This window comes from Ranitomeya variabilis, chromosome 4 (genome assembly GCF_051348905.1).
Source record: "Ranitomeya variabilis isolate aRanVar5 chromosome 4, aRanVar5.hap1, whole genome shotgun sequence".
Classification (NCBI taxonomy): domain Eukaryota; kingdom Metazoa; phylum Chordata; class Amphibia; order Anura; family Dendrobatidae; genus Ranitomeya; species Ranitomeya variabilis.
In genome coordinates, this window is record NC_135235.1 from 429144226 (window position 1) to 429168706 (window position 24481).

At 41.7% G+C, this 24481-nt stretch overlaps 1 protein-coding gene across 1 annotated transcript in view; it reads right to left on the reverse strand.

The window, feature by feature from the left end:
* ASPSCR1 (ASPSCR1 tether for SLC2A4, UBX domain containing) overlaps window positions 1–24481 on the reverse strand; it is a 99630-nt gene that overhangs the window by 44185 nt on the left and 30964 nt on the right. The window lies entirely within an intron of this gene.

Sequence of the window (24481 nt, forward strand, 5' to 3'; positions counted from 1 at the left end):
AGGGTTTTTAGACTGTATGGTGTTGATGAACGGCCCATGGCGGTTCCCATATATCCTAAATCATATAAATGGAGAATGTCTAAGTTATTGGGATTTGTGATCAAAGCTACTTACACTTATGTCATTTCTAGCCCATGTTTGGTAAAATTGTATCATGAGCACAACTCTTTCAGACAGCCATATCCTGCTAACTAGGAGTTGATCAGAGGTACCCAGAAGAGGCGGATACACACTGAATGGAGCTGCGCTCTTCAGTGCCATTTAATTATTACATTCGGCCACCACTGGAGTTAATAACATCTGATCAGCGTGGGTGCCAGGTGTTGAACATCCACCAATGTAATATAGATATATAGGTCATCTATATTATATGCCCGAACAACCCCTTTGCAGCCTTGACAATTGGCACCATAGATTACCAGAAACAGAACTAGTTATGAGATTCCAGTTAATCTCAAACTAAAAAGTCAGATCAATCAACAAGGTTTCATCAAAAGACAAAAAATATTCAGATCTGAGCAATAAAATATACAGTGGAGAAACTATACAGAATCAGCATGATCGTGATTCCGGTAGGACCAATATTTTGAACATTAACAATAATCTATGAAATGAGATAATCCAGCAGTTTGCACGACCTTGGCACGCTAGTGTAATAGAGTGCGCCTATATGAGGATTAAATCCTTCCTATTTGGGTTATATGCTAGGATGTATACATTATTATCTTCTCATGGCTTTGTCAAAGGAAGACTGCTAACCTGTCTAGACGGAAACCATTCACACAAACTATAAAAGCAAGATCTCTTCTCAAATCCTACATGAAAGGACGATGTGGGTAGAGACATGACAGGAATTATCAGCCAAAAACAAATCACGCTATTAGACTTCATAAAAAAATTAAATTGCCTGCACAGTGATTGAAAAAATCCCTTATTGCTACATTAAGCCTCATCACTGTACATGTAAGGACTCATTCACACAAGAAGCTTTACTCAGATACGAATAAGAATGAGATCCTAAACAAAAATAGGAGTGAAATTTCAGGGTATTGGTAAAGAATAAAAGTGTACTGCCAATGTACTTGCAATACAGCCATCCCACCAAGGACAACATCTGCAAGGAGTTTGTATGTCCTCCACTTGTTTGCGTGAGTTTCCTCCAGTTTCCTCCCACATTCCAAAGACATACTGATTGTGAGCCCCATCGGGGACAGCGATGATAATGTGTGCCAACTGTAAAGCGCTGCGGAATATGTTGGCGCTATATAAATAAGAGATTATTATTATTACCGTATCTTTATTTCTCAATGTATCTATGTGAATTCAAACTGTCTTGATTAAAAGTATCCTACCATGAGGCATGGCCTAGTATGCATTCATTGAAAAGGGAGTTTCCGCTGCATTCATCCTTTAAGATACATCCTGAGGCACAATTTCGGGGAGAAAAGACTCCTCCATGGTGGCTGACGGATCCTGTAGGCTGGAAGTGCTTTTTCCAGGCTGTTGTGGTGAAGATGAGCAGAAGCAGAAAGGTCAGCAAGGAGCACAGAGCAGTGCCATCAGGCATCCAAAATGGTGCCAGTGTGTCCTGTGTCCGGAGGCAGAGATGTAGAAGGAGAGGTAGCAGCCAGACTGGAGCAATACACTCATAGAGCATTCACCCAAAGCCCACAAAAACTGAGGTTAGTGACTGGCACACAGGGGAACAACATAATGTCCCCAATAGGATCTAGATTTGTTGCATTAGTTGACGAGGAGGAAATCCCCACGGCACTGCATCAAACTCCCAGGTGCAAGATATCATAGAGCTGATTTCCAAGCACGCAGAGAGCAGCCTTGATGTAAAATCCACCATCTGTAACTGATGTTTTGAATGCTGTTAACAAATGTAATTCCACACTGGCCACGTTAACAAGCCAGGCAGGCTATATTCAAGAGACCATTCTGACAATCTGGCACGATATGCAAAAAATGGCTGTGGAGGGGAGAGTTAGTGACTTAGGGGTAGTTTCCACTTAAATGGCCAAGACTGATGATCTGGGAAATCACCTGCGGTGTAATATCAGGCTGGTGGGTGTCCCTGAAGAAGTGGAGGGGAGAGACCCAGATGGCTTTTTTTGAAAAGTGGCTTCTAGATACCTTTTGGCAAAGAAATCCTCCTCTGTTTGCAGTGAAAATGGCCCACAGGTTTCCCATGAGACCCAGCGCAGTTGCAGACCTCCTAGTCCTATCCTGATTAAAATCTTACATTATAAAAATCGGGATATCATACCAAGGAAGGCATGGGAGAAACAGGACATATCAGTTGGATGGCAGAGAGTGTCCTTTTTTACAGACTTCTCTGCGGAATGTACATAGACATTAAAAGAAGAATGAGGACACTTGGGTTGTAATATTCCATAATTTACCCAGCGAAGCAGAGTGATTGCACTCGGTTCCAGATCAGGCCGATAATCATCGTATGTTTTTAAACCAGAAATTGTATGAGGAGAGCGAGGCCACAAGTCGGTTACTTGCAAAGATGGCCAAGGCCGAAAAAGAAAATGCTATCGAATGAGGAATGTTGTGTGCAATATGGGCGGCAGGACCCCGGAAATACGAAATGTCTTTTATAGCTTCTTTTCTAATCTATATTTGTCTAAAATTAATTCCTCACAAGATGATATAATGGATTACCTCTCAGCGACAACTCTCCCTTGTCTGGAAGATAATGATACAGTTCTTTTATATCACCCAATTTCCTTGGAAGAAATTTGTCAGGCTGCTGGGAAAATGGCTAAGTGTAAGGCCGCAGGATCGCATGGCCTTCCGACAGAAATCTATAAACATTTTGAGGAAGAAACATTTTGAGGAAGAAATAATAGTTACCGAACTATCTGGAAATTATTAATAATGCATTTTTATCAGGGGTGTACCAAAGTAGTTATATGAAGCGGTAATAGCTGTTCTGCCGAAGAATGGAAAAGATAGAGAACCACCTGACTCTTACAGGCCTATCTCATTGCTGACAACAGATGTTAAGATATTGGCTAAAATGCTGGCCTCCTGAATTAGTAGTTATTGAATCAGACCAGGCTGGCTTTATGCCCTCTAAGTCAACTGCCATACACCTGAGTAGTAGTTTTTTTTTTTTTTAGATTTGCAAGCGGCACAGGGGGATCCTAGTCGGAAGGGCGTCTTTGGCCCCTTTCACACATCAGTTTTTTACAGTCAGTCATAGATTGTGAAAAACTGATGCGACAGATCTGTTTTTTGGACGGATCCGACTAGCGCATCTGGCTAATTGGATCGGCGCATGCAGTTAAAAAAACCGTAATCTGTAGCCAGATCCCGTCATTTGATGGATCCAGCGCCATAGGCTTACATTCTAGCAAATGACGGACATCGGCGGATCCGTCACTGTCCGTTTTTTCGACGTACACAAAAAACATAACTTTGTCCGTCGTCTCCGGCCGCCGGACAAACAATTTTCGACGGATCCGGCGAACGACAAATGAAATGTGAGGCCATCTGTTGCAATCCGTCGCTAATACAAGTCTATGAGAAGAAAACGGATCCGGCGGCATCAGTCGCCGGATCCATTTTTTTCAAAATTCGATGGATTGCGACTGATGGCAAAAAACTGATGTGTGAAAGGGGCCTAATCCTTAGATGCCACCAAAGCATTTGATAGTGTCAAATTGGGTTATATTTGTGCTGTGCAAAAGAAAGATGAGCAAACGTGCTTGGATAACATATTATCCAAGCATGCTCAGGTGTTATCAGAGTATCTCGTGCATGCTCGGATAATAAATTCTAGCTGCAACACATGCGAGAATTGCAAAACAAACAGGCCATCTCTGCATGTGTTGCGTCTGTCTAACGTCGCAAAACATGCAGCCGCAGGGACTCGAATATATTATCTGAGCACGTCCAAGATACTCAGATAATAGTTATCCGAGCACGTTCGCTCATTACTATTAACTATGTAAAATGGACTAAGCTGATGTATAAAGTAAATCAAACTCCTCCGCACATACTGGCTGTCGACAACATGCAGCCTTATCTATCTCCATTCCCGCAAGATGGCTGGACCATCACTACAAATAAGCCCCTGTACTTTGTGTCTCCCCCACCTCATTGTAGATTGTAGGGTTGTCATTATTTTGCTTTAATTTTTGTATAATCTTTAAAGATGTTACTTATGACTTGAATATGAACTGTTGAATTGTAAAACGCTGCGTGTGTGCGCTATATAATTGAAGATTATTATTATTATCAACTGCTAAAATAAGAGTAAACAGAGAGGTTTCTGGAAACCTTGAGCTTTACAGGGGAACGAGACGGGGCTGCCCACTGTCGCCCTCACATTTTGCTATAGCAAATGAACCGTTAGCTTGTATTATTAGACAACATAATGGGATAGTGGGTTTTAAATATGGGAATCATGAAGAAAAGATTGGTCTATATGCAGAGAAGCTGTTATTTTTCAATAATATAAAAATTTTGCTTCGGATTATAATGAGATCTATAAAGAGATTTGGGGCTTTCTCAGAATTGAACATAAATTGGTCAAAGACTGAACTGGTTCCCTTGGACTATAAAGACATTACAGGACTACCGTAAGTAGTTCTTTCATGGTCCCAGTAGTCTCACATTTAAAGGGAACCTTTCTCATCCTTTGTAGCATCTAAAGTGTCCCCAGTGTGTTGTTAGGGATGCAATGTGCATCACTAATACATTGTTACCATTAAAACTGCCACTGTAATCCTTACCAAAAAGAACTTTATACAGTTATATCTTACCTGCTTGTTTAGTCATAGGGGTGTGCTGCCCAGCTTCACTGACTGACAGGCAGCGGCTCTGGCGCATGCGCACACAGTCAGTAAAGCTGGGAACTACAAACAGCTTCAGTGCGCGGGGAGCCGCTTGACACGTCGGATGCGCGGCTCACCGACAGACAATGTGCAATCACAGCACCCCAATTACATATTGCGCAAGTGTGGCACCCCCAATATACACTGCGCAAGAACGGCAACACCATAAACTGCGCAGGAGCGGGATATACAGTGATGTCGGCGAAAACCACCAAACATAACTCAAATTGCATGGATGGGGACAACCCTGACTGAATGCAATGAAACACACCCCATGACTAAACGAGCAGGTAAGATTTAACTATATAAAGTGCTTTCTGATAAGGATTACAATGGAAAAAATGTCTTAGTGATGCACATTGCATCACTAACAACATACTGGGGACATTTTATATACTACAAATGATGTGACTGATTCCCTTTAAAGGGAACCTGTCACCCCCCTCAGGCGTTTGTAACTAAAAGAGCCACCTTGTGCAGCACAAATGCTGCATTCTGACAAGGTGGCTCTTTTAGTTATGCTCCCTGCACACGTTGAAATAAACGTTTATAAAATGTGCCCCCTCATACCCTGAAATCGCCAGAGAGGCGGGTCTTTCCTTCCCAATCAGACGCAGCACAGCCGTCACTCAGGGCCTGTGCGCGCCGGCGCTGCCTCCTCTAGCTTCATCATCGTCCCCGGCGCCTGCGCTGTAAGTACAAAAGGCAGCGCAACTGCACACGCCCGAAAAAAAAAACCTAATGCGCAGGCACAGGGAACGATAATGCTGCAAGAGGAGGCCCGGAGTGACGGCTGTGCTGCGTCTGATTAGGAAGGAAAGACCCGCCTCCCTGGCGATTTCAGGGTAAGAGGGGGCCCATTTTATAAGTGATTATTTCAGCGTGTGCAGGCAACATAACTAAAAGAGCAACCTTGTCAGAATGCAGCATTACTGCTGCACATGGTGGCTCTTTTAGTTACAAACGCCTGAGGGGGGTGACAGGTTCCCTTTACATATCTTGCCATATATATTATGAGAGAGACAAAAGATTATATCCATAAGGGTATGTGCACACGTTGCAGATTTTGATGCATTTCCGCAGCGTTTTTAGATGCACGGAATTGCCTCAAATCCGCAGTGCGTTATTGTAATAATTATAGGGGATAACTCAGGAGACTCTTTGTGTGGAACAAGACAACTACAGGACACAGTTTTATAAATGGTAAAGTCTATTTTATCACACGGTGATTCAAACAGGTGCAGAGAGAAACTCAAGTCCACAACACTTGGTGTAAATATTAAATGCAGCTTAGCAGTATATAGGAAACTTCAGAGGAAAATGCAATCAAGCAGAAAGTCAATGAAGCACAATTATTCTTGAGGATACTTGACACGAATAAATCCTTGTCTTAGTCCAAACACAGATAGATAAGCTTATAAGGCAGTTCAAATAATATCTTAGCTCAACCAGGGAGGCCTGGTTAATAGTCTCAGGTTTTTGCAGAGCAGCAAATGCTTAACCCCTTCCCGACATTTGACGTACTATCCCGTCGAGGTGGGGTGGGCCCGTATGACCGCCGACGGGATAGTACGTCATAGCCGATCGGCCGCGCTCACGGGGGGAGCGCGGCCGATCGCGGCCGGGTGTCGGCTGCATATCGCAGCTGACATCCGGCACTATGTGCCAGGAGCGGTCACGGACCGCCCCCGGCACATTAACCCCCGGCACACCGCGATCAAACATGATCGCGATGTGCCGGCGATGCAGGGAAGCATCGCGCAGGGAGAGGGCTCCCTGCGGGCTTCCCTGAGCCCCCCGCAGCAACGCGATGTGATCGCGTTGCTGCGAGGGTCTTACCTCCCTCCCTGCCTGCTCCAGACCCGGATCCAAGATGGCCGCGGATCCGGGTCCTGCAGGGAGGGAGGTGGCTTCACAGACGCCAGCTCAGAGCAGGCACTGTGAAGCAGCCTGCACTTCAATCAGATCGGTGATCTGTCAGAGTGCTATGCAAACTGACAGATCACCGATCTGTATTGTCCCCCCCTGGGGCAAAGTAAAAAAGTAAAAAAAAAAATTTCCAAATGTGTAAAAAAAAATAAAAAAAAATATTCCAAAATAATGAAAAAAAAAAATATATATTATTCCCATAAATACATTTCTTTATCTAAATTAAAAAAAAAAAACAATAAAAGTACACATATTTAGTATCGCCACGTCCGTAACGACCCAACCTATAAAACTGCCACACTAGTTAACCCCTTCAGTAAACACCGTAAGAAAAAAAAAAAAAAAACGAGGCAAAAAACAACGCTTTATTACCATACCGCCGAACAAAAAGTGGAATAACACGCGATCAAAAAGACTGATATAAATATCCATGGTACCGCTGAAAACGTCATCTTGTCCCGCAAAAAACAAGCCGCCATACAGCATCATCAGCAAAAAAATAAAAAAGTTACAGTCCTGAGAATAAAGCGATACCAAAATAATTATTTTTTCTATAAAATAGTTTTTATCGTATAAAAGCGCCAAAACATAAAAAAAATGATATAAATGAGATATCGCTGTAATCGTACTGACCCGACGAATAAAACTGCTTTATCAATTTTACCAAACCCGGAACGGTATAAACGCCTCTCCCAAAAGAAATTCATGAATAGCAGGTTTTTGGTCATTCTGCCTCACAAAAATCGGAATAAAAAGCGATCAAAAACGGTCACGTGTCCGAAAATGTTACCAATAAAAACGTCAACTCGTCCCGCAAAAAACAAGACCTCACATGACTCTGTGGAGCAAATGTGGAAAAATTATAGGTCTCAAAATGTGGAGACGCAAAAACTTTTTTGCTATAAAAAGCGTCGCTGGTTTCACACTTCCGTTTTTGTCTGCAGCGTTTTTTGCACAAAAAAACGCATGCGTTTTTTCCCTATATTTAACATTGAAAACGCATGCGGTTTTTTTGTACGCGTTTGGTCGCGTTTTCAAACGCATGCGGTTTTTTTCTGCATGCGTTCATTTTCAGAAATACAACCTGCAGTATTTTCTTGCGTTTTTAAGCACATGCGTTTGTTTGCGTTAAAAACGCATGCATTTTTATCGAAAAAAACAGAAAACACACTGAAAAGCCACCCACCACCATCAAGGTGATAAAGGGATCCAAACCCTAACCCTAACTCTACCCCTAACCTCACCCCTAACCGTTTAATGAACATTTTCTGACAGTCATAGTGCCACGTATTTCAGTGCCACGTATTTCAGTGCCACGTATTTCAGTGCCACGTATTTCAGTGCCATGTATTTCAGTGCCACGTATCACGTATTTCAGTGGCACGTGTTTCAGTGCCACGTATTTCAGTGCCACGTATCACGTATTTCAGTGCCACATATTTTAGTACCACGTATTTCAGTTGCACGTATTTCAGTGCCACGTATTTCAGTGCCACGTATTTCAGTGCCACGTATCACGTATTTCAGTGCCACGTGTTTCAGTGCCACGTATTTAAGTGCCACGTATCACATATTTCAGTGCCACGTATTTCAGTGCCACGTATTTCAGTGCCACGTATTTCAGTGCCACGTATTTCAGTGCCACGTATTTCAGTGCCACGTATTTCAGTGCCACGTATCACATATTTCAGTGCCACGTATTTCAGTGCCACGTATTTCAGTGCCACGTATTTCAGTGCCACGTATTTCAGTGCCACGTATTTAAGTGCCACATATCACATATTTCAGTGCCACTTATTTAAGTGCCACGTATTTCAGTGCCACGTATTTCAGTGCCACGTATTTCAGTGCCACGTATTTCAGTGCCACGTATTTCAGTGCCACGTGTTTCAGTGCCACGTATTTAAGTGCCACGTATCACGTATTTCAGTGCCACGTATTTCAGTGCCACGTATTTCAGTGCCACGTATTTCAGTGCCACGTATTTCAGTGCCACGTATTTCAGTCACGTTTAGGGTTAGGGGTAGGGTTAGGGTTAGGGCTAGGGTTGGAGGTAAAGTTAGGGTTGGGGCTAAAGTTAGGTTAGGGTTTGGATTACATTTACGTTTGGATTAGGGTTGGGATTAGAATTATGGGTGTGTCAGGGCTAGGGGTGTGGTTAGGGTTACCGTTGGGATTAGGGTTAGGGGTGTGTTTGGGTTAGGGTTTCAGGTAGAATTGGGGGGTTTCCACTGTCCAGGCACATCAGGGGCTCTCCAAGCGCGACATGGCGTCCAATCTCAATTCCAGCCAATTCTGCGTTGAAAAAGTAAAACAGTGCTCCTTCCCTTCCGAGCTCTCCCGTGCGCCCAAAAAGGGGTTTACCCCAACATATGTGTTATCAGCGTACTCGGGACAAATTGAACAACAACTTCTGGGGTCCAAGTTCTCTTGTTATCCTTAGGAAAATAAAAATTTGGGGGGCTAAAAATCATTTTTGTGGGAAAAAAAAGATGTTTTATTTTCACGGCTCTGCATTATAAACTGTAGTGAAACACTTGGGGGTTCAAAGTTCTCACAACACATCTAGATAAGTTCCTTGGGAGGTCTAGTTTCCAATATGGGGTCACTTGTGGGGGGTTTGTACTGTTTGGGTACATCAGGGGCTCTGCAAATGCAACGTGACGGCTGCTGACCAATCCATTTAAGTCTGCATTCCAAATGGCGCTCCTTCCCTTCCGAGCTCTGTCATGCGCCCAAACAGTGGTTCCCCCCCACATATGGGGTATCAGCGTACTCAGGACAAATTGGAAAACAAATTTTGGGGTCCAATTTATTCTGTTACCCTTGTAAAAATACAAAGCTGGGGGCTAAAAAATCATTTTTGAGAAAAAAAAAAAAAATTATTTTCACGGCTCTGCGTTATAATCTGTAGTGAAACACTTGGGGGTTCAAAGCTCTCAAAACACATCTAGATAAGTTCCTTAGGGGGTCTACTTTCCAAAATGGTGTCACTTGTAGGGAGTTTCAATGTTTAGGCACATCAGGGGCTCTCCAAACGCAACATGGCGTCCCATCTCAATTCCAGTCAATTTTGCATTGAAAAGTCAAATGGCGCTCCTTCCCTTCCAAGCTCTGCCATGCGCCCAAACAATGGTTTACACCCACATATGGGGTATCAGCGTACTCAGGACAAATTGCACAACATTTTTTGGGGTCCAATTTCTTCTCTTACCCTTGGGAAAATAAAAAATTGGGGGCAAAAAGATCATTTTTGTGAAAAAAATATGATTTTTTATTTTTACGGCTCTGCATTATAAACTTCTGTGAAGCACTTGGTGGGTCAAAGTGCTCACCACACATCTAGATAAGTTCCTTAGGGGGTCTACTTTCCAAAATGGTGTCACTTGTAGGGAGTTTCAATGTTTAGGCACATCAGGGGCTCTCCAAACGCAACATGGCGTCCCATCTCAATTCCAGTCAATTTTGCATTGAAAAGTCAAATGGCGCTCCTTCCCTTCCAAGCTCTGCCATGCGCCCAAACAATGGTTTACACCCACATATGGGGTATCAGCGTACTCAGGACAAATTGCACAACATTTTTTGGGGTCCAATTTCTTCTCTTACCCTTGGGAAAATAAAAAATTGGGGGCGAAAAGATCATTTTTGTGAAAAAATATGATTTTTTATTTTTACGGCTCTGCATTATAAACTTCTGTGAAGCACTTGGTGGGTCAAAGTGCTCACCACACATCTAGATAAGTTCCTTAGGGGGTCTACTTTCCAAAATGGTGTCACTTGTAGGGAGTTTCAATGTTTAGGCACATCAGGGGCTCTCCAAACGCAACATGGCGTCCCATCTCAATTCCAGTCAATTTTGCATTGAAAAGTCAAATGGCGCTCCTTCCCTTCCAAGCTCTGCCATGCGCCCAAACAATGGTTTACACCCACATATGGGGTATCAGCGTACTCAGGACAAATTGCACAACATTTTTTGGGGTCCAATTTCTTCTCTTACCCTTGGGAAAATAAAAAATTGGGGGCGAAAAGATCATTTTTGTGAAAAAATATGATTTTTTATTTTTACGGCTCTGCATTATAAACTTCTGTGAAGCACTTGGTGGGTCAAAGTGCTCACCACACATCTAGATAAGTTCCTTAGGGGGTCTACTTTCCAAAATGGTGTCACTTGTAGGGAGTTTCAATGTTTAGGCACATCAGGGGCTCTCCAAACGCAACATGGCGTCCCATCTCAATTCCAGTCAATTTTGCATTGAAAAGTCAAATGGCGCTCCTTCCCTTCCAAGCTCTGCCATGCGCCTAAACAATGGTTTACACCCACATATGGGGTATCATCGTACTCAGGACAAATTGTACAACAACTTTGGGGGTCCATTTTCTCCTGTTACCCTTGGTAAAATAAAACAAATTGGAGCTGAAATAAATTTTGTGTGAAAAAAAGTTAAATGTTCATTTTTATTTAAACATTCCAAAAATTCCTGTGAAACACCTGAAGGGTTAATAAACTTCTTGAATGTGGTTTTGAGCACCTTGAGGGGTGCAGTTTTTAGAATGGTGTCACACTTGAGTATTTTCTATCATATAGACCCCTCAAAATGACTTCAAATGAGATGTGGTCCCTAAAAAAAAATGGTGTTGTAAAAATGAGAAATTGCTGGTCAACTTTTAACCCTTATAACTCCGTCACAAAAAAAAATTTTGGTTCCAAAATTGTACTGATGTAAAGTAGACATGTGGGAAATGTTACTTATTAAGTATTTTGCGTGACATATGTCTGTGATTTAAGGGCACAAAAATTCAAAGTTGGAAAATTGCAAAATTTTCAAAATTTTCGCCAAATTTCCATTTTTTTCACAAATAAACGCAAGTTATATCGAATAAATTTTACCTTTAACATGAAGTACAATATGTCACGAGAAAACAATGTCAGAATCGCCAAGATCCGTCAAAGCGTTCCAGAGTTATAGCCTCATAAAGGGACAGTGGTCAGAATTGTAAAAATTGGCCCGGTCATTAACGTGCAAACCACCCTTGGGGGTGAAGGGGTTAAATGTCCAGCAAATGCAGATGGAAGTAAATACGAGCAGCAGATGAAGGAGGATTACTGGAACTGGTGTATGCAGCAGGAACTCAGAGCAGAGTAGCAGGATCACCACACAGGTTCACAGGAGCAGGTATATAGCCAGGGAGTAATCAGAGGTCAGGAGCTGGATGCAAGGCAGAATACTCTAGCACAGACTGAAGGCTGGGGTGGAGTTTTATAGCAGGAAGAAACAGTGCACATGAGACCAAAGACGCCATCTTGGAAAAGGGCAGTAATGCACAAAAGGTAAAAAATGTTCAGAGTCCTGACAGTTATGCACATAATGTTAATCAACTGCACATAATGTTAATCAATGGGAAATTCAAAAACGCTGTACACATGCTGCGGAAAAAAACACGCGGAATCGCAGCGTTTTATTCTCTGCAGCATGTCAATTCTTTTTGTGGATCTGCAGCATTTGTGCACGCATTGACTTCCATTGATTCAGTCAAATCTACAGCAAAACCGCAGGGTGGATAGATATATCTATAGATAGATGGTTAGATATATCTGTAGATAGATAAATAGATATATCTATAGATTGATAGATCTATCTATTGATATATCTATTTATCTGTAGATCTATCTAGAGATACATATAATTATCTATAGATCTATCTATCTGAGTGTGTAAACATTGGATTCCCAAATATTGGTTTAGGAAGATGCGTATCATTTTAGGGACTTGAATTGGAAAAGGGGTAAACCCAGGATACAGTTAGAGAAGCTACAGATGCCCCAAAATATCGAGAGTTTGGACTTGCCACAGACTTGGGCTTTTTTTTAGCCTCTCAATTTTAACATTTTAGAGGATGCGCTTTGGAGGGTGTTAAGGGAGCAGCCTTCCCAGTGCTAAAATTTCTTGGGGGTGAGGGTAATTTAGTAGAACTACTAGAGTCATGCAGGCTTAGGTCCAAGCCTGGATGCTTCCTGACTTTAAACTTTGTCCACAAAATCTGGTGGGCATGTAAGAAATTGTTGGGAATGGGAGAATATTGCAAGTACACCTATATCCGGAATAGCCCCTCCTGTGTGAGGGAATTGTAATATTTGAAAGGTTTTGGGGAATGGAAAAGGAGAGGATTGAGATACTTGCATCCATCATATAAGAAGGGTTATTTGTGCACATTTGAGCATTTAAAAAGGTCATGGCAAGAGATGTCATATTTAACTTACAGTACTTCTCCTTTAAAGGAGACCTAATATTTCAGATATGAAACACCTTACTCTATGGCTCTCATGTTTAAATTGTTGTCTACATATTGTACCATCAAAAATATTAAAATGTGAGTTCAACTGGGTAAGAGGGAAGATGGAGGGGAGGGGTAGATTGGGCATTGTATTCTTGTCATAGACAATGATTGATACAAAATTGTACTCAATTTCTTGGGATTGTATAATATGATTATTTTAATCAACCATTTTGTACGTATGTAAAAGTTTGCTCAATAAAAATATTTTTGATTGAAAAAAGTATTGTGCCATTTTGTGCACTTCATTGTTTTAAATTGTGATACAGATACTATTTTGTTCAGAAGAACTTTCTCACCACCTTGATATTGTCTGTTGTTTAATAGAACCCTGCATATGATTTCTCTAGCATGTACACATAAATGGTATATATCCCCTGTGTATGGAAGGTATATTGGATGAACCTGTTTTTTTATAAACATTTTTAAATCTAATATACATGTTATATTTATACGCTTGCACAGTAATAACTCTGGTGAGAGTTACTTCTGTTTTAGCATCTCCTTTTTATCTGTTTTGTTACTTGTACTTACTAAAAGTTTATTGAATTTACCGTATATATGGCTTCATACTCCTAGTTTTCCATATAGGTATTGTTTAAAAAGGTACAATAGGAGAGCATTTAATTTTTTGGTCTATTTGATTTGTAGAAAAATGGTTGCAATTCTAAACATTACTCGGGATATTTTTGTTCAACCACTTTAATTAAATTTGAAAGTCTACACTTCAATATAATGTCAATTGTTTCATTTTCAATAAAAAAATAATTGCAAATACAGGCCAAAAACATGAGGATTCGGTCACTGTCCGAATATTTGTGGACCTACATGTAAATCTGTATGTCATCACTTCTGCCACAAATAACAGAATTAAAAGAATCTGTCAAGAAAAGAGCCGAATATAGAAAATGCACCAATACGGCCACTGTTTTTTTCTTTATCACTAGTCTTTGTTTTGGAAAACTAAATTGGAGGACACTGACGCTTTCTTTAAACAGTTGTCTCTCCAGCCCTTTTCCTAAAATAACCTTTTTTTCTGATAATTCTCACTTTATCCACTAAGAATCTGTAACATCCTCAATTATGGGAAGTGCTTAGTAGGCAACGACAAATTTTCCACTAAATCCAGATCAAAGCATACTTGTAGGCTAGGAGTCTTCATTCTCTGACGATTACAGTCGCACTTTCCGATTGCGTGATAAAACCTGTTTCAAAGTTTTGGAATTTAGATCATGTTACCTGCTAAAAATAGACAAATTCTTAAAGGGACGTTAAAGAAAAAAATTAAAAGTCAACTTGAGGGAGGACAATGAGAAAATATCAATGTGGCACACATAGGATATATCCTTCTATTTGACATGCAATTTTGGGGTATTTGCTTTCTCTAGGCTCCTAATATTAGAGCTACAGATAAAAACTGTAGTTACCTTGAAATTATGTAGAAAACAATAACCCTGCAGTTATAACCTGCATGATTAGGAAATGATGCCCTACAGTATTGCATGCTTGGCATGGACATCAGCCACAATTCAAAAAAGACCTCTGGAGATGTTCAGCATAACATTTTTCAGCAACTTATGCTGTAGTAGCACCTCTGTGGGGTCAGACCAGACATGCTAGCCTTTGTAGAGTGTGCATCACTGAACTCTAGGCGTCTATGACTTCAGCTCACTGGTTGTCTTTCCTTGAACCACTTAGGTACAGCATAAATCACTGCGTACTACCACACAAAAAAAAGCCATTTTGCAGATGCTCAGATATCACATTTCACTGATAACTAATGTTAAGCCTGATTGGTGTTCTATATATACGACTGCATAGATTATAATGTATCACACACACATTAGAGCTTGTGTCCGAATATACACTTCCTACCAATTGGTATGTGCCATTTAATCACTGCTGTAAGAGAGCGAGCTCCCATCACTGCTGAAGAGAGTCAGGTGCTGGCTGTATGACACACCGCCACCGGGTCCTGTATAGTGCAGGCTCAGCTGTCGAAACAATATTACTGAGCACATGTTCCATCCTATGTCATTTCTTTTAACCACTTCAGGGTTCAGAAAGCCTGAAACGGTTAAAAGATGTGACACGCTCATTCTTCCTGAGGTATCTCCTCCCAGACCTGGACTAAAGCATCCGCCAACTCCTGGACAGTCTATGGTGCAACGTGACGTTGGTGGATGGTGCGAGACATGATGCCCCAGATGTGGTCAATTGGATTCAGGTCTGGGGAACGGGCGGGCCAGTCCATAGCTTCAATGCCTTCATCTTGCAGGAACTGCTGACACACTCCAGCCACATGAGGTCTGGCATTGTCCTGTATTAGGAGGAACCTAGGGTCAACCGCACCAGCATATGGTCTCACAAGGGGTCTGAGGATCTCATCTCGGTACCTAATGGCAGTCAGGCTACCTCTGGCGAGCACATGGAGGGCTGTGCGGCCCTCCAAAAAAATACCACCCCATACAATTACTGACCCACTTCCAAACCGGTCATGCTGAAGGATATTGCAGGCAGCAGATTGCTCTCTACGGCATCTCCAGACTTTGTCACGTCTGTCACATATGCTCAGTGTGAACCTGCTTTCATCTGTGAAGAGCACAGGGTGCCGGTGGCGAATTTGCCAATCCTGGTGTTCTGTGGCAAATGCCAAGCATCCTGCACGGTGTTTGGCTGTGAGCACAACCCCCATCATCGACGTCGGGCACTCAGACCATCCTCATGGAGTTGGTTTCTAAGGAGGTCATTTTGCAGGGCTCTGGCAGTTCTCCTCCTGTTCCTCCTTGCACAAAGGCTGAGGTAGTGGTCCTGCTGCTGAGTTGTTGCCCTCCTATGGCCCTCTTCACGTCTCCTGGTGTACTGGCCTGCCTCCTGGTAGCGCCTCCAGCCTCTGGACACTACGCTGACAGACACAGCAAACCTTCTTGCCACAGCTCGCATTGATGTGCCATCCTGGATGAGCTGCAGTACCTGAGCCACTTGTGTGGGTTGTAGAGTCCGCCTCATGCTACCAAGAGTGTGAAAGCACAACCAACATTGAAAAGTGACCAAATCAGCCAGAAAGCATTGGTACTGAGATGTGGTCTTGTGGTCTGTGGTCCCCACCTGCAGAACCACTCCTTTATTGAGTGTGTCTTGATAATTGCCAAAAATTTGCATCTGTTGTTAATTCCATTTGCACAACAGCATGTGAAATTGATTGTCAAACAGTGTTGCTTCCTAAGTGGACAGTTTGATTTCACAAAAGTTTGATTTACTTGGGAGTTATATTCTGTTGTTTAAGTGTTCCCTTTATTTTTTTGAGCAGTGTACATTATTCCCTATTCTTGTAGGAATTACATTACACCTTATTTATTTTTAAAGGACAACATTATTTTGAGAGCAAATTTATAGGATTACAAAATGCCTGAGAATCTTCCTATAAAGTCAGCTGTATTTGAGCATTTCACATTAACTCAAGATAAAAAATACTTTGTGTGTCAGTGACAGATGAAAACAAATGCTGTGAGCTCAAAATCAGTGCATACTCAGGCAGTGATAAAAATGCTCCTACGAGAGCTTCCAATCTAAAAAGACATTTACAATGCTTACACCCAGAAATGTTCAAAGCTGCGACTGAGAAAGATCACAGCGACACCCAGAAACCAGTGCTCAGACAGCTCACGGAGCTTGTCAAGAAAGACGGTGTACCATTATCATTATTTGCACGACCAGCTTTTACAGCTCTAAATAGAAAAATGGCTGGCAAACTTGGTGTTTCTCTGGAAAGAGAAAGTATTAGAAAATTAGTGATTGAAGAACCCCTTAACCAAAAGGAGGATCTTAAAAAGATTCTCCTGAATCACTTTATATTTCTTAAAATGGATGCCTGCATACATCACAGAGTGAACACTTTTGCTAACAACATTCTATTTGTTTGTGACAGCAAGAAAATTGTTATCAAGACACTGGCAGTAAAAGATACTAAAGCTCATCACACCAGCCAGTTTCTCCAGGCCTTAGAACAAAAAGTTCTGCATGATTATGAAATGAAAAAAGAACAGGTTCTTACAATTGTAACTGACAATGCATCAAACATGATAAGTACAATTAAACTGAAGAATGAGAATAAAGACGGTGAACAGCAGCTAAACAAAACAGCAAAATGATACTTTACAATTAGATGATCTTGAAGCTGCTTCAAAGCTTTCTCATATTCATCACATGCGCTGTGTTGTGCACACGCTGCAGCTGACAATAACACACCCCTAACCCCAACCCTAACATAACCCTAACCACTAACCTAACTCCAACACACCCCTAACCCTAACCACAAATCTAACCCTAACACACCCCTAACCATAACCCTAACCACAAACCTAACCCTACCACACCCCTAACCCTACCACACCCCTAATCCTAATCCCAACCCTAAACCCCTAACCCTAACTTTAGCCCAACTCACTTTAGCCCAACTCTAACCCTAGTGGAAAAATGGAAATAAAAACATTTTTTCTTATATTATTATTTTTAGCTAACTATGGGGGTGATAAAGGGGGGTTTGATTTACTATTTTTTTTTATTTTCATCACTGTGATAGGGTCTAAAAGTTTCCTATTGTTGCCGAGTGCAGGCCAGCAGATCTTGGCGGGTGCACTGCGCATGCGCCCATCATATTCTCCCGGAAGACACTGGCGGCCCGGGGGACTTCACGGAGGCATGCAAAACCCCAGAGGTACCGAGGGGGTGATCGGGGGGACCCTATTTCTTTCTTCTCTGATGTGCGATCACATCAGAGGAGAGAGAAATTAAATAGAAAAATCAGACCTTTTTTTTTCCGGTTGCCGTTATACCGTTAATAACGGTGATCGGTAAAAACCAACCCAAATCATGTTCTCTGGGGTCTCAGCCCCCGACTCTGGGGGGCGTTAACACCTTATTCCTCAGCGTCGTTAAAAAGTGGCACTGTGGATTAAGTACCCTTAACTGCCGCCGTTAAATGGCATATCGGCAGTCATTAAGGGGTTAAACATGAGCCATGTATGAGGGAGTTGGAGTCAGAGAAATTGAGGATTCGGAGGTTTGGCTTACCGACTCCACCAACCTGGCTACCTAAGGAAAATGACTGCTGGTATTTTTCTGAAGCAGTTTTGCCTGGAAAAACGCTAAATGACGTGTGCACATATCGTCAGATGTCCATAGACATCATATGTTTAGATCTTTAGCTGTTTCTATAGCTCCCAAGTACATGAAAGGAATACAGCTTGGTATGTCCAACTTTCCTTTAATCTCTACCAGCAGCCATCTTACTTGGGAGAATAGGCCTTAAGTCCTTCATGACCCAGCCTATCTTGACCTTAATGACCTGGCCATTTTTTGCAATTCTGACCAGTGTCCCTTTATGAGGTAATAACTCGGGAATGCTTCAATGGTTCCTAGCGATTCTGAGATGAGATTGTTTTTTCATGACATATTGGGCTTCATTTTAGTGGTAAATTTAGATTGATAATTTTTGCGTTTATTTGTGAAAAAATTGGAAATTTGGCGAAAATGTTGCAATTTTCAAATTTTTATTCTGTTAAATCAGGGGGTTATGTGACACAAAATAGTTAATAAATAACATTTTCCACATGTCTACATTACATCAGCACAATTTTGGAAACAATTTTCTTTTTTTAAGGACGTTATAAGGGTTAAAAATTGACCAGCAATTTCTCATTTTTACAACAAAATTTCATGAGGGAAGATGGACGGACACCGGGAGGGACACCGGGACTCAGGAAGAGCGGAGCACAGGACGGAGGGGAGGAAAGACTGACGGCAGTAGATGAGGGTCTCCAGCCGTGGCCAATGATATTGCAGCATCAGCCATGGCTGGATTGTAATGTTTCACCAAGTTTCATTGGTGAAATATTACAATTGCACTGATTGGCTGTTGAAAGTGAAACAGCCAATCAGAGCGATCGTAGCCACGGGGAGCAAAGCCACCCCCCATGGGCTCAAGTACAAGCCCCCCTGTACCTGCAGGTCGGGTGACATTTGAGTTAACCCTTTCTCCCGACCTGCAGGAACGCGATCCCGCCATGACGCCACAGGTCGGATTGGCACCGACTTTCATGATGCCTACATGGCGTCACAGGTCAGGAAGGGGTTAAAGTACATGATCTTAAGGGTCTAAGGAAAACCTCTACAGAGTTATTGAAATGGCTAAGCAAGTCTCGGCTTTTACCACATCTCCACCTCAAGCTATCTGAACCTTTTAAAAGTTTATTTCTCCTTGGTGAGATGAAATGGGAAAATCCCTTTAACCCCTTCATGATCATGGGATTTTCCGTTTTTTTATTTTTGCTCCCCTTCTTCCCAGAGCCATAACTTTTTATTTTTCTGTCAATATTGCCAAGTGAGGGCTTGTTTTTAAAGATGTATTGTAATTTTGAAGGACACCATTGATTTTACCTATGATTAAGGGCGTCTGGGACACCAGAAACGCGTCAGTTTTTTTATCTTTGTAAGTCGGGTTTTACAGTTTAAAGAAATAAAATAGTGCTTTATTTCACCTGTGGAAGTGCCGCTCTATTCACTTTTCCCATTGATTTTACCATATAGTGCATGGGAAAACTGGAAAAAAAATTGCAAATGTCATGAAACTGCAAAAAAAAAAAAAAAATGCAATTGTTTTTATATACCATGTTCACTAAATGCTAATAATGAGCTACCATTATGATTCTCCAGGTAGGTCATTACAAGTTAAGTTCGTAGATACCAAAACATGTATATTTTTATTTTTTATGTACCGTAAGTGGTGAAAACAAAATCAAAAGTTTATTAAAAAAAAAAGGGCGCCATTTTCCAAGACCCGTTTTCATTGACAGCATGTTGGGGTAGATACGATGCTATGACCGTCTGTTATTGCATTTCATTGCGATGTTGCAGCGACCAAAAATCCGTAATTCTGGAGTTTTGATTTTTTCTATTTTTTGAAAGATCAGGCATTTCTGAACGCGGCGATATCAAATATGTGTATTTTTTTATTATAGTTTTATTTTGAATGGTGCAAAAGACGAGTGATTTGAACTTTTTGTTTTTCACTTTTCATTTGCTTCAATAGCCTACTTAGGAGACTTGAAGCTTTGATCTTCTGATCGCTTGTGCTACACATGCAGACTCCGGGTTGTCAAGCCGACCCATCAGCAACTTACGATCATGTGACAGGTGCCAATGGGCGGAGGTAGTGAAATGCATCCGGTTTGCGCAAGTTAAATGCCATTGTCAGAGATTGACAGAAGCATTTAACATGTTAACAGCCACGGGTGGATCGCGATTCCACCCGCTGCTGTTAAGGTACGTTTCTACGGTCTTGAACTAACAAAGCATGCCTCCAAAGCGCTGCCTTCTACTGAATGCAGCTAAATCCGCATGTGTTCACTGATCAGATCAGACGTCATGTGCCTGAAAACATGCGGGCTCACAGCCAGAGCCCGAATCAAATGCCAAAACACGACCTATGAACAGGGCTGTGGAGTAGGAGTCATGGAGTCGGAGCACATTTTAGTGGAGTCGGTATAAAATGGACCGACTCCTAAAATATATAATAAATTGGGTACAATAGTTCAATGCAGTTTGTGGGGAATATTTTTTTCATTATTTGGGAAAGTTATGAAATGTCCTATAAATGCCTGTCCTATTCCTGATCTAAGGTCTAGGCTTTTAGCTGAGATGAATCTGTGCTGCAGTTTATGTTCATGATAAGTAGTGAAGCTCCTCCTCTACAGATGAGGGGAAAAAATAAACACACAGGGAAGGAAAGCCTACATTCATCTCAGAATTTCTGGAGTGAACAGGAAAGCAGGATTAAAGAAGGTAAGTACTTCCTAAAGCATATCTAAACTTACAATAAACTGCATAAATTAAATATACTGATATGTTGTCTCTGTATGCTTGATGTTTTAGTTTGTTTTTCCTCTTAGCTCATTGTTACGGAACCTCCCAGCAGCCAGAATATGTTGTGCAGTTATATGTATGTACTAGCTGAAGAGCCCGGCGTTGCCTGGGCATAGTAAATATCTGTGGTTAGTTATAGCACCTCACTTCTCTTATTTTCCCATCACACCTCTCATTTTCCCCATCACATCTTTCATTTTCCCCCTCACATCTCTCATTTTCTCCCTCACACCTCTCATTTTCCCCCTCACTCCTCTCATTCCCCCCTAACACTTGTCATTTCGACCTCACATCTGTCATTTTCCGATCACTCCACTATTTTCCCTCACTCCTCTCATGTTGCACTCACACCTTTTCATTTTCACCTCACACCTCTCATTTTCACCTCAGTATATACATGTTTGTCATCTCCCTTATATATAGTATACACCTCTATGTCATCTCCTGTATATAGTATATACCTGTATGTCATCTCCCCTGTATATAGTATATACCTGCTGTGTGTCATGTCCCCTGTATATAGTATATACCTGTATGTCATCTCCTCCTATATATAGTATATACCTGTATGTAATCTCCTCCTGTATATAGTATATACCTGGGTGTCATCTCACCTATATATAGTATATATCTGTGTGTCATCTCCTCCTATATATAGTATATACCTGTATGTCATCTCCTCCTATACATAGCATATACCTGTATGTCATCTCCTCCTGTATATACTATATACCTGTAGGTAATCTGCTCCTGTATATAGTATATACCTGTGTGTCATCTCCTCCTGTATATAGTATATACCTGTATGTCATCTCCTGCTGTATGTAGTATGTACCTGTATGTCATCTCCTCCTCTATATAGTATATACCTGTGTGTCATCTCTCCTGTATATAGTATATATCTGTGTGTCATCTCCTCCTGTATATAGTATATACCTGTGTGTCATCTCCCCTGTAAATAGTATATACCTGTGTCATCTCCTCCTGTATATAGTATATATCTGTATGTCATCTCCTCCTGTATTAGACCTCGTTCACACGTTATTTGGTCAGTATTTTTACCTCAGTATTTGTAAGCTAAATTGGCAGCCTGATAAATCCCCAGCCAACAGTAAGCCCACCCCCTGGCAGTATATATTAGCTCACACATACACATAATAGATAGGTCATGTGACTGACAGCTGCCGGATTCCTATATGGTACATTTGTTGCTCTTGTAGTTTGTCTGCTTATTAAACAGATTTTTATTTTTGAAGGATAATACCAGACTTGTGTGTGTTTTAGGGCGAGTTTCGTGTGTCAAGTTGTGTGTGTTGAGTTGCGTGTGGCGACATGCATGTAGCGACTTTTGTGAGATGAGTTTTGTGTGGCGACATGCGTGTAGCAACTTTTTGTGTGTCGAGTTGCATGTGACAGGTTAGTGTAGCAAGTTGTGTGCAGCAAGTTTTGCGCATGGCGAGTTTTGCGCGTGGCGAGTTTTATGGTGAGTATGTGCAAGTTTTGTGTGAGGCAACTTTTGCATGTGTTGCAACTTTTGTGCATGTGGCAATTTTTCCGCGTGTGCAAGTTTTGCGTGTGGCGAGTTTTCCATGAGGTGAGTTTTGGACGTGTGGCGAGTTTTGCATGTGGAGAGTTTTGCGCGTGGCGAGTTTTGAGCGGCGACTTTTGTGTTTCGACTTTTATGTGGCGAGGTTGGTGTATGTGTGGTGAAATGTGCGCTGAGGGTGGTATATGTGTTCGAGAACTTGGTAGTGTGTGGCGCATTTTGTGTGTGTGTTCATATCCCCGTGGTGGTGTGGTGATTATCCCATGTCGGGGCCCCACCTTAGCAACTGTACAGTATATACTCTTTGGCGCCATTGCTCTCATTCTTTAAGTCCCCCTTGTTCACATCTGGCAGCTGTTAATTTGCCTCCAACACTTTTCCTTTCATTTTTTCCCCATTATGTAGATAGGGGCAAAATTGTTTGGTGAATTGGAAAGCGCGGGGTTACAATTTCACCTCACAACATAGCTTTGACGCTCTCGGGGTCCAGACGTGTGACTGTGCAAAATTTTGTGCCTGTAGCTGCGACGGTTCAGATGCCAATCCCGGACATACACACACACACACACACACACACACACACACACACACACACACACACACACACACACACATACACACATTCAGCTTTATATATTAGATAATAGGTTCCATGTGAGATGCATGTCCCTAATGCATCAGCCCACAGGCTGCACCCCTGGGCAGAGGGGACAAGATATCCCCCCTTCTGACCTCCCCCACCTTTGTAATTCCCACAGTAAATAAGTAAATATCGGCAAGCTCCGGTCACCTGCGGCTATTGTAATGTATGTCTGGCCTGCCGCTTTTCAATTGGTCCGCCCTCTGTATCTGTGTGATATATTCTGTGTCGTGTGAGTAAAGTGTTGTCACACTGGAAATACGTGGAGAAGCAGTGATCTTTTATATACGCCCATGTAACCAAGCAATTCCAGCCAGCGTCCTTCATTCAGACTCCAGCCAAAGCAGAGTGGACCTCCTGAAACAAGGGGTGGTAATGAAAGAGGTACTCCAGCACGGTAGACCCCGTTACACTCATGTTTGGAGAAATTAGCTGCTCTGATTACTTATATACACTATACATAGAATATAAGGGGAAAAAATGTTTTCTAACATCTCAAATTCGGAAATACAGTAACAGGACCGATGAGGACATATATATTTGTGTGTGTGTTTTGGTGTGTTCTGGAATGTGATTCAGCATAAACATGCTCCCTCCCTCCTCCCCTCTTCACAGACTGTGAAGAAATATGATGTCAAGCATTTAGTGAGCTGTACCCTGAGACAAGCCTTGACATTGAAAGACACTCTCAAGAGACACTATGTATTTCTTAAAATGGATGCCTGCACACGTCACAGAGTGAACAATTTTGCTATCAACGTTCGATATGTTTGTGACAACAAAAAAATTGTTACTAAGACACTGGCAGTAAAAGATACTAAAGCTCATCACAGCAGCCAGTTTCTCCAGACCTTAGTGGAAAAGGTTCTGCAAGATTATGAACTCAAAAAAGAACAGGTTCTTGCTATTGTAACTGATAATCCTTCAAACATGGTAAGTATAATTAAACTGATGAATGAGAATAATGAAGGTGAACAGCAGCTAGAAGAACATTTCACATTCAGTGTGTTGGAGATGGAATTCCACAGTCCTGTTCCCATACCGGAGGAACAGACAGATATTACTACAGAAGAACAGCAAAATAATTCTTTACAATTACACTGTGTTCCAAATTATTTTGCACAAAGAGTTTAGGAGTGATAAAGTTAGAATTTTTTTGTTTGTCATTTAAACTCATTGATGGTGATGTGTGTCAGGGCTCTTTATATCACTGAAAGCAATTGCAGATACCTGTGCAAATTAGTTTGGCAGGTG